At 33.6% G+C, this 9,998-nt stretch overlaps 1 non-coding gene across 1 annotated transcript; it reads left to right on the top strand.

The window, feature by feature from the left end:
- Nucleotides 1-1,082: 1,082 nt before the first annotated feature.
- Trnav-cac (transfer RNA valine (anticodon CAC)) lies at nucleotides 1,083-1,154 on the top strand. The gene has a single exon. It is a non-coding gene; the product is annotated as a tRNA-Val (tRNA).
- The last annotated feature ends 8,844 nt before the right edge of the window (nucleotides 1,155-9,998 follow it).

Genomic DNA, 9,998 nt, shown 5'->3' with positions numbered 1-9,998 from the left:
CTTGATATTTAAAGTTATCTTTATTGTTATTATTAAAATAATTGAAGTTCTTTTCTATTCAATGTGAATTACGACTGTTTCTTTTCCCAAGACAGTAGGGTTATTATTTTATATTGAATGCACTGAATCTTCTTTCTTCAAAAAATTTCTTGAACTATTTGTTTATGATAATTTTGAAAATCAGAAATATTCTAGGACCAGTATGCATATTGAAAAGTTGCCCAACATCACTAATGGTTAGGTAAATGTAAATCAATTCACAATGAGATACTACCCTATATCCATTAGGATGTTTTCTATTGAAAAATAGAAAATTAAAGTGTTGGAGAGGATTTGAAAAATATGAACTCTTGTGCACAGTTGGCAGCAAAGTAAAATAGTTCTACTGCTATGTAAAACTTCATGGAAGTTCCTCAAAAATTAAAATAATAACCATATGATCCAAAATAATTCTGGGTATATTCCAAAGGAATTAAAAGTAGGGTACGAAGAGAGATCCGTGCACTCATTCCTAGCAGAATTACAATATCAAAGAAGTGGAAGCAACTCAATGACATTGAAGGATGAATGTATAAACAAAATACAGCATATGCAAACAATAGAATGATATTCAGCCTTCAAAGGAAAGATATCCTGATATCTTGAGGATACTATTCTAAGTGAAATAAACCAATCAAATTCTGCATGATTCCATTTATATGAGATGTCTAGAGTAGTCAGACTCATGGAAATAGAAAGTAGACTGGTGGTGGGGAAGGAGGAAATTGGGAGTTATTCAATGAGTACAGAGTTTCTATTTTGCAAGATGGAAAGTTATGGAGACTGGTTTCACAATTAAGTGAATATATCAAACACGGCTGATTTACACATTTTAAAAAGATAAGATGGTAAATTTTATGTGATACATGTTTTACCAAAATTTAAATTTTTTAAAATACTTCATCTTTCCCCATCTATTGCACTAACTAATTATTTTGTTTATTTTGTTAGTTCTAGTTCTTTCTGAGTCTTATATTCACAGAACTTGTTATCTTATGCCAAAATTTCAGGCATGACATCTATATGAAAGAGATTGCAGGACTGGGGATATAGCTCAGTTGGTAGAGTGCTTGCCTCACATGCACAGGGCCTGGGTTCAATCCCCAGTACCACCAAAAAAAAAAAAAAAACTGAAAGGGATTGCAGTTGTATTTATCCCTACTCCCATTTCTGCATGTCCCATCAACACCAACTTGTGTGCAATTGAAATTTTTATGGGATCCTTTGTGTAGGTATTTATATTTAATTTGACAAACCAGAAAATATAGATAGAGCTGATTGTTTCTTTTTTAAAATTTCTCTCATGGTAGTTTTGATAATACTTTTAAAAGGAGTATGTCCACATTGCATTATTTTTTCCTACTGAATGTGATATACTAAGTATAAGATTTAGCAATTCAACATTTTTTCTATCATTAATTTTCTAAGAATATTTATCATTAATAGGCTTGAGTTTTTTTCAAATTATAAATATTGATAGACCTAAAACAAACATGTCTAATGTTAATATATTTATATAAAGGAATATATTAAACTAATTCCTGATGTTTACACATTAAATAGAATAATATATTATTTTGAAAATATTAATGTATTAATTAATGTTTATTCAGATTTTTCATATCTATCTAAGTTACATTAGTCTCCAGTTCTATACTTCAAACTGCCTTACTTGTTTTAGATAAGACTGTCTGTTTCTTGAAATTTCAGGAACTCACTCATCAAACTACCTTTAGCTTATAAATTTTTTCAAGGAAGAACAATGGTAAGATTTTGATTACTATTTTAGTTTACTTAATGGTTATTAAAATATTCAAATATTCTACTTTTCATTGTCTTGATCTTCAAATGCTGTTTCTTATTTAAACATGTACATTTCATCCAAGTATATATGTTTTATTATGTTGAAACTGGTAAGACTCAAGGAAAAAGAAACTATATTTTCTTGACCACTGTGTGTATTCAGCTAAAGGTTTTGTCATTGTTGTAGATGAAATCTTATCTTCTCTGGTCACATTCACATATTAAGAGTTAAGGTCAATTATGATCAAATCTTATTCCACTTGAAACTTACGACCTTGACCACTTTAGGTCTGGCCTGGTTTACTCCCTCCTTCAAAAACCCTTTCCTACTTCTCCATAATCATTGTGCTGACTCTGCCTCTTTCAGAGATGAAGGGGAGAAAGTAGAAAGAGGTAAATGCAAAAAAAAAAAAAAAAAAAAAAAAAAAAAAAAAAAAAAAAAAACTGCCTTAACTAATACCATAGTAATCTATTGTAATCACCTTTGGATGTTGCAGAATACCAGTGTGGAATATCCCAAGGAGCACGTTGGGGCTTTATTCATGATCCATGTCAATAGACTCATGTCTGAGGATTCACCCCCTGACATGGTCCTATTGGAATACAGGGGGCTATAGGAGACACATGTTCACCCCACTGACCCCTCAAAATCCAAAAATAAATACTGTTACTTAAGATTGTCTTTTGGCTTTGCCATCACAAGTCTGTCAAGGTACCGTTCCATCTTTAAAACATTTTTTCCATATGATCTCTGAAAAATCTATCACTTGATTAAGAGTGGAGCAAATACATAATATCATTAAGACAGTTCTCAACTTAAAGACATTCTTTTCTTCAATCTTCTAGTTTCATATCAGTTTCACCTCCCAAACCTAGAATGAGCTAAACAGGAGGAAAGTGATTATAAAATTTCTTAGCTGTACTCTATTCTAAGGCACAGAATTTCTGTTCTGTTAAGGGGCACTGCTAAATCTCTAAATGTACAAAACAAGTAAAATTCAACACTTTTATGAAAAAGTTTGTGAATGCATTTGTGTAAACCATGTCCTTTATAATTTAGAAAATGTTGTATTATTTTGTTTTTTCAATTTATTTCATTTATTCTTATATTATAGCTTTTTGTGCTTACTCTTGTTCTTGTTCTATATTTTTTTGTTCGTCTAGTTTTAAAAAAAATATTTTTGTGTTCAGGTACATATACTCATAAATATCAATTTCTAAGTTCTACATTGGTTGAATCTCACAATTATTAATAGGTATTATACTAATAGGGAGTATCTTTACATCATTCAGCACTTCATAATTCCCCATGAGTTTTTCTCCAATAAGATGAATAAAATAAATATTTTAGATTCCAAGTGATTTTGCTGTCTTTGATAAAACAACTTGTTTTATCAACATGGCCTTAATGTAATGTTGTTTGCTTAGACTTTATTAAGGTTTCTGTTGTGGCCTTTCACATGGAATTGTCCATGAATTCATCTAAAAATATGGTGTTATTGCTGTTATTGCATATATACTTCTACACAGAGTCAATGTTTTCTTTTTATTTGTATTACCCAAATATGTACTACACTAAGAAGTGTTTTCTGCTACATCTCTAAATTCAAGCAACAATTTTATATATGTGTGTATATATATATATATACACATATTTATGTATGTATATGTACATACATATTTCTCCTTGTTCTGAACATTCTTGTAATATATGTTTTGAGGCTGATCTGATGTACTGTAAGTTATGAATATGATCACTACACCTCCTTGATCTAATATTTCTTTCACCAATACAAACCTTTCTCTTTATCTCATTGTATTTCACATTAATCTATATTTGGTATATTATTTCAACAAACATTTCAGATTTCATTCAGACTTACTTTTTCTCCTTTTTTTTTTGGTCTCCTCCATATCTGTTTTTTGAATGTTACTTTTTCAAAAAGGACTTTCCAGGCTTGTTTTAACAACTGGAATCACCTGCCATCCTTACTCCTCTTCCCTTTTTTTCTTTTCATTATCATATTTGTCATGTTTCAGTATACTGTACAATTTAACTATTCATTTTGTTTGTTGTCTTCCTGAATTAAAGATCAAAGGTACACTGAGCTGTTATTTCATCTCTTTTGCTCCTTGCTATAGCACCTCACCTTGAAGAAGAGTTGATGCCTAGAAGGAATTCCATAAATATTTGCTGAATTAATAAACACTTCTATATTTTAAGTGCATGCCTTATAGATAACAATTTCAGTTATTTGCATATTTGTTTTAAGGCCCTATTCCCATAATTCTGTATTCTGCTAGGTGTTGAGGGGCTAGAAGTAGGCAAATGATATTTCCTAGTATCTCTTGCCAACTGGCTTCTTATCAATTTCTACTAACATGTGCCTTGCTAGAAATTTGTAAAGTGGAAGAGAAGAGAAACATCTTTTATCTTTCTTCTAGTTTGTGATAGTCTTCAGTGGTAGCAGCATCTGCAGGAAAGCAGATACAGAAAAACAGTAGCTAAGTACAGCCACAGGTGACAGCATTGGTAGCAGGTCCAGCATAGGCCATAGGTCCAAGTCTGGTCCAAGGGACAAGTTTTTGGTACATCTTCAACAGGGTATGATATCACTTTATGAGCTTATCAGCAAGTATGACACTTGGGCTCCCTCCCAGAAGTGTCAGCAAGCTTCAGTCCTTTGGATACCACCTCTCTTGGTAGGATCTCCCTTGGTAGTACCTTGACCAATAAAATAACATCTGCAAATCCCATTTTAAATACAAACTTGGCGTCTCTTTGGATTTTTTAGTCTAATTGAAGGTAATTTATATTATTCTTATAATGAGGTTTTCTTGTGTATAATGCTTAGTGTTCTATATTGCCATGTTTTCCTTAATTTTTTCCAATTTTCTATTATTTATATTAGGAAGGTTGAATATTTTTAGGTGGTTAAAAGTAATATTTTGTGGTTTCTAAAATGTGTATATTTTATAATTTGGTCTTGATGATCAGGATGGCTTAATGTAGATAGCATTTTATGATTATTATTGGACAGATGGAAGTTGTAATATACATGTCATTTCTGGAGCATGCAGAAATATCAAAAGTTCCAACATCAAAAAAAAACCCACAAAATTGGTGTCAGCAGTTTAAAAGAAAATTCTAAAGAAAATATTAGAGATCTGAATACAGTTGTAATCAAGAGATGACTTAATACATACAAGAGGATGTACATAGATTATATGTAAGTATTACATTTCACAACCTTTTGTAAAATGGACTTTGATATCTGCTGAGGTTTTAGCAGTGGTATCCTAGAACCAATCCCCCTCAGACACAAAAAGATGAGTGTATTTTTTTTTACCTTAGGAACCAAATAATGTGTGGAGAAAAATTAACAGAGTTGGTGAATTGGACAAACTTAGCAACCTTCTTAAGCATTAGTCTAAAATGGTTCTCTTCCATTTGAAACACATATTAGTTTTACTTCTACAGCTTCTTTGAAATACTGCATCTCTTTATGACACAGGATTATTTCGTTCAGGAAAATACAAACATCAAGAATTCTAAGTGTGATGGTTTGGATATTAGGTGTCCCCCAAAAGCTCACATGTAAGACAGTGCAAGAAGGAGAAATGATTGGGTTTTAAGAGTCTTGACCCAGTTAGGGATTTAATCCCCTGATAGGGATTAACTGAGTAGCAACTGAAGTAGTAGGGTATGGCTGAAGGTGGTGAGAATTGGGGCGTGGCTTTGGGTATATATTTTGTATATGGCCAAGTGAAGAGTTGTTGCAGTCTGGCTGGGCACAAAATCACGAGCCACTCAAGCAGGAACAAACTTTATTTTTGAAACTGCCGCCAATGCCTAGGATGCTCCTGGGAAGATTGCCGATCCACGCACATGGCATTCTCCTGGATCCCAAGAGGAAGTTCCTCTTCCGGAACTCTTTCCTATTGCACTTCCCCAACCAATGGGAATTCTCCAGGAGTCCCATAGCAGGCCCAGGTGGACAGCAGGAGTCCAATATTCATATGAATGTAAATCTTAACATAATCATGTCATCTCAATGGCTAGCTGGCATCACCTTTCAACCAAAAATGCCATGCATCATATTACTTGGCTGTGGCTCTTAGCAAAGAGTCTCTCTCTCTCTCTCTCTCTCTCTCTCTCTCTCTCTCTCTCTCTCTCTCTCTCTCTCTCTCCTCTTCCTGATCATCATGTGAAACTGCTTCAGCAATTATGTTCTGCCTCACCTCAATCCAGAGGAATGGAGCAGACTTCTATGGACTAAGTCCTCTGAAACTGTGAGCCCTTAAATTAACATTTCCTCCTCTACATTTGATCTGATTGGGTCCTTTATTCCCAGCAATGAAAAAACTGATGAAAAGAGTAAGCTAAAAAGTCATCTATAAGGTTTGGACTCAAAGATGTTTTAGGAATATCTTAACTGGTATTCTGGTTTATCTTTTATATTTTGTAAGTATACTATATCTAAACATCTCTTTGATTATGAATAAAAATTATAACTAATAAATAAGCATTGTATCTTGACTGGCAGCCCTTTTTAAGAGTTGGCAGTGTTTTATCTTTCATACTGATAAATAAATGGTGTATTTTACAATTGATGGTGTCTTGCATTCTGTGTAAAAACAGTATACTGTTGTTAATTTTGTGTAATTATGTTTGATGAAAACTCAAATATGCATTGATTTTTAACTATAAATTTCTTCAATTTAATACTACTTATTCATTTTTATTGAACCAAACAATTCTTCTTAACCTTCACTGATTGCCAACATTCTTCAGATCCTCATTATGTTAGAGCCACCTGTATTTTAATTCTGGAGGGTTCTGGAGTTTATTTGTCTTTGTTTATTTTTTGTGTTTGTTTATTCATGTAATAAAAATACTTGCTAAATTATAAGTCCATTGTGTTACTTCCTCCTGGCTTTATCTGTCTTTTTTTCTGGAGTTCTTCCTCCAAGAGTAATACCAAAAGTTGTCTTTGCATGATATATTTTCTTAGGCTCAATTACCACAGGCTCAGAAAACAAAGACATTTCACTTTCATAGCTAAATTTTAACTTATTTTAAAAAAAATATATACTCAAAGTTCTTTCCTATACAATTCCTTAATATAGTTGGGAGTAACTATCTCTTAAAATCGTAGATTAAGTTAACACATACTTCATTCTGAGATACACCAATGTATATCCCATTCAGTTGTCTGACATTGAATGGGATATACATTGTCAGTTTCACTCTGTCAGTTGTTAGAGTAGTATAGTGAGATGTGAGGTTATTCCATTACAGTAATTCAAGATGTCAATGATCACTTTCAATCATCTTTCCTTCCCTTTACAGCTATCCCCATCTTTATGTACAGAGGATAATCTCCAGATTACAGATAACTAAATTATACCATGCTGTGCAATATGTAATAATAAACAAATTAAGAAAACTGAAAGACCCATTTTATCTTCCCCCACTACCAGAAGTGAGTCTATACACAAAACAGAAAGAAACAAGGCAAATCTTTTTAGGTGGATGAGGGCTGTTAATAGGGAAGGAGCCTTGCTCCTCAAACCTGATCATTTTCATTACATCCTAGAAAACAACATGCCTAAAGTGGTAAATTTTTTTTAAAAAAAGAGACTGCCTAAATATCTCCATAAAAGTGCAAGGATACATGTCTTTTCTCCTGGAAATGAGACCTGAAACAGAGAAAATAGGGGAAGGAATGTAGGGGCTGGAAGAAGAAGAAGCTGGTTTGGCACCTTCAAGAAGAAGCATATTGACAGAGAGTACATCCTGTATCACTGGTATTTTGGTGACCACACCTCACCTGCTTCTCTAGAATCTCCTATGGCAAACTGTGAGGCAGGTAGCACACTGGGTACCCATGTGGGCCACATGTCAGATTCAATGCACAGTTTTGATCAATGATGGACAATATTTATAAAGTTATCCCAAAAGAATATAATGGAGCTGATTTTTTCTACAATTTAGTGATGTCATAGTCATGGTAGTGTCATAGCAGAAAGCATTTCTCTCTCACATGTCTGTGGTGATGCTGGTGTAAACAAACCTACTACACTTCCAGTTGTATAAAAGTATAACACACACAACTCTGTAAAGTATGAAATACTTAATAGCTATGTCACTGATTTATGTATTTACTATACTATCCTTTATGTCATAATTTTAGAGTATATTTCTTTTACTTATAAAAAGTCTATTGTAAAGTAATATGATGTGTTGCACTGGTAGTAGCTTCAAATATCTCATTTTAAACACATCTCTTGATTGCATCAAAGAAGCCACACCAAGTAACTGGCCTATACGATCTAAGGTCATGTAAGTATACTCCTTGATGCTTGAAAATGACAAAATTGCCTTAGGAACACATTTCTCAGAATAGATTTCCCTCATTAAGCTACATAAGACTGTATTAGATTGCAGAGACTGGATTTGAGCATATACCTATATGAACCATAAGCCGATTCTCTGGGCTATAGTATCCTTTCCTTTAAAAATACTGGCTTTATTTTAGGTTTTAAAACACCATTTACAATAATAATTTTAATTGATCTCAGTAACTGATTTTGTTATTCATAAACTGGCTTTATTTAAATGTTTAACCTATTGTTTTTCTAACTTGGATTCATTTCTCATTTGGCTAAGATATGGCTTCAATAAAAATTTTCAAAGGCACATATAGAATTTTTTGAGACCTAGACATAAGTAACAATGTCACATTAGCAAATAGAAACTTGTTCAATGCAAAATTCTTGAATCATAAAATATGATGTTCAAACTTTGTAGAAATTGTCTTTTCCAGAAACACGTTAAAGAATGAGCAGGGGACTAGCCCCTGCCACACATGCAGGAATCACTGGCAAGACTCCTTAGGTGGATAGAATAATCAGCCCTTCCAAAGATATCCCAATTTCTGAATCTGTGAGCACATTACCTTACATGGCAAAATGAACATTGCAGATGTGATTAAGTTAAAGATCTTGAAATGCAGAGATGATCTGCATTATCCATGTGAGCTTAATGCAATCCTAAGAATGCATATAAATGAAAGAAGGATTCAGGAAGAAGGGAATCAGAGAAGAATATGGGAACAAGGATCAGAATGATACAGGGCTATCATCCAAGGAATATGGGCTAGAATTTGGAAAGGCAAAGGAATGGAGTCTCTTGTAGAGGCCCCAAAAGAAATATAACCCTGTCAATCAAGTTTGGAAATCTTTCTCCAAAACTGTATCATAATAAATTTGTGTTGTTTTGGATACTAAGTTTGCAGCAATTTGTTATAACAGCAATAGGAAAAGCAAAATACACTTCCTATTAATGAGCTAATCACAACATATCACATAAAGGCCAAAATATGCAGAGGTTGCTTAGCTAAAATACAGAGTCCTTCCCTCCTTCATGCATAAGGTCCCTCAATCCATCCCAGTCTGGGATTAGGTCACACTATTCCATCACATTTCATTGCTCTTAAATACTATTTCTAAAACTCTAGGCTATTTCACTCCATTTCCATAAAAATCCTCCAAACCCTCTGATTGCTTTTTCATTTTCCCTTAGTCAGACGTACTTCTTCTTGCCCTTAAGCTAGCAATTTATCACTTGAAGCTGGGAGATATTAAACCCAAATACCATTAAGTTTAGTTTGCTTTCTACCTGCACTCTGTAGTCAACCAGGAACCTATATAATATCCAGGATATGTAAACAACCTTCAGCTCACCATGATGCTTGGCATATTCCTCCAGTCAGTCCTGTCTAAAGCAATATAGCTAAGGTTGATACACCTGCTCCAGCTTTAAAACAGCAGCTGCTTAGATGCTGCAGTTCTTCAAGTTTAAAGGGAGGATGGTTCCCATACATGGCTACCTATACTGCATGACCGTGCCCAGCAAAAGTACTGTTTTGAGCTTCCAAATGCAAAACACTAGATTTGATCATTTTAGTCTGTATAAAAACTGTAAAAAGGCAAAATAAGGACTAATTTTGCTGTCAGGTACATGCTTACTTCACAACATAGGTCATATGCAGAGACAGGCCTCACTGGTGCCAACTATCTTCTAAAACCTGGTACTGTGAATATTAGGGGCTTATTTGGTCTTCCCTGTTTACAAGCCTCCATCAAGCCTA

This window comes from Urocitellus parryii, chromosome 8 (assembly GCF_045843805.1).
Source record: "Urocitellus parryii isolate mUroPar1 chromosome 8, mUroPar1.hap1, whole genome shotgun sequence".
Classification (NCBI taxonomy): domain Eukaryota; kingdom Metazoa; phylum Chordata; class Mammalia; order Rodentia; family Sciuridae; genus Urocitellus; species Urocitellus parryii.
The sequence above is the reverse complement of the archived record's forward strand: the minus strand, read 5'-3'. Positions and strand labels throughout refer to the sequence as shown.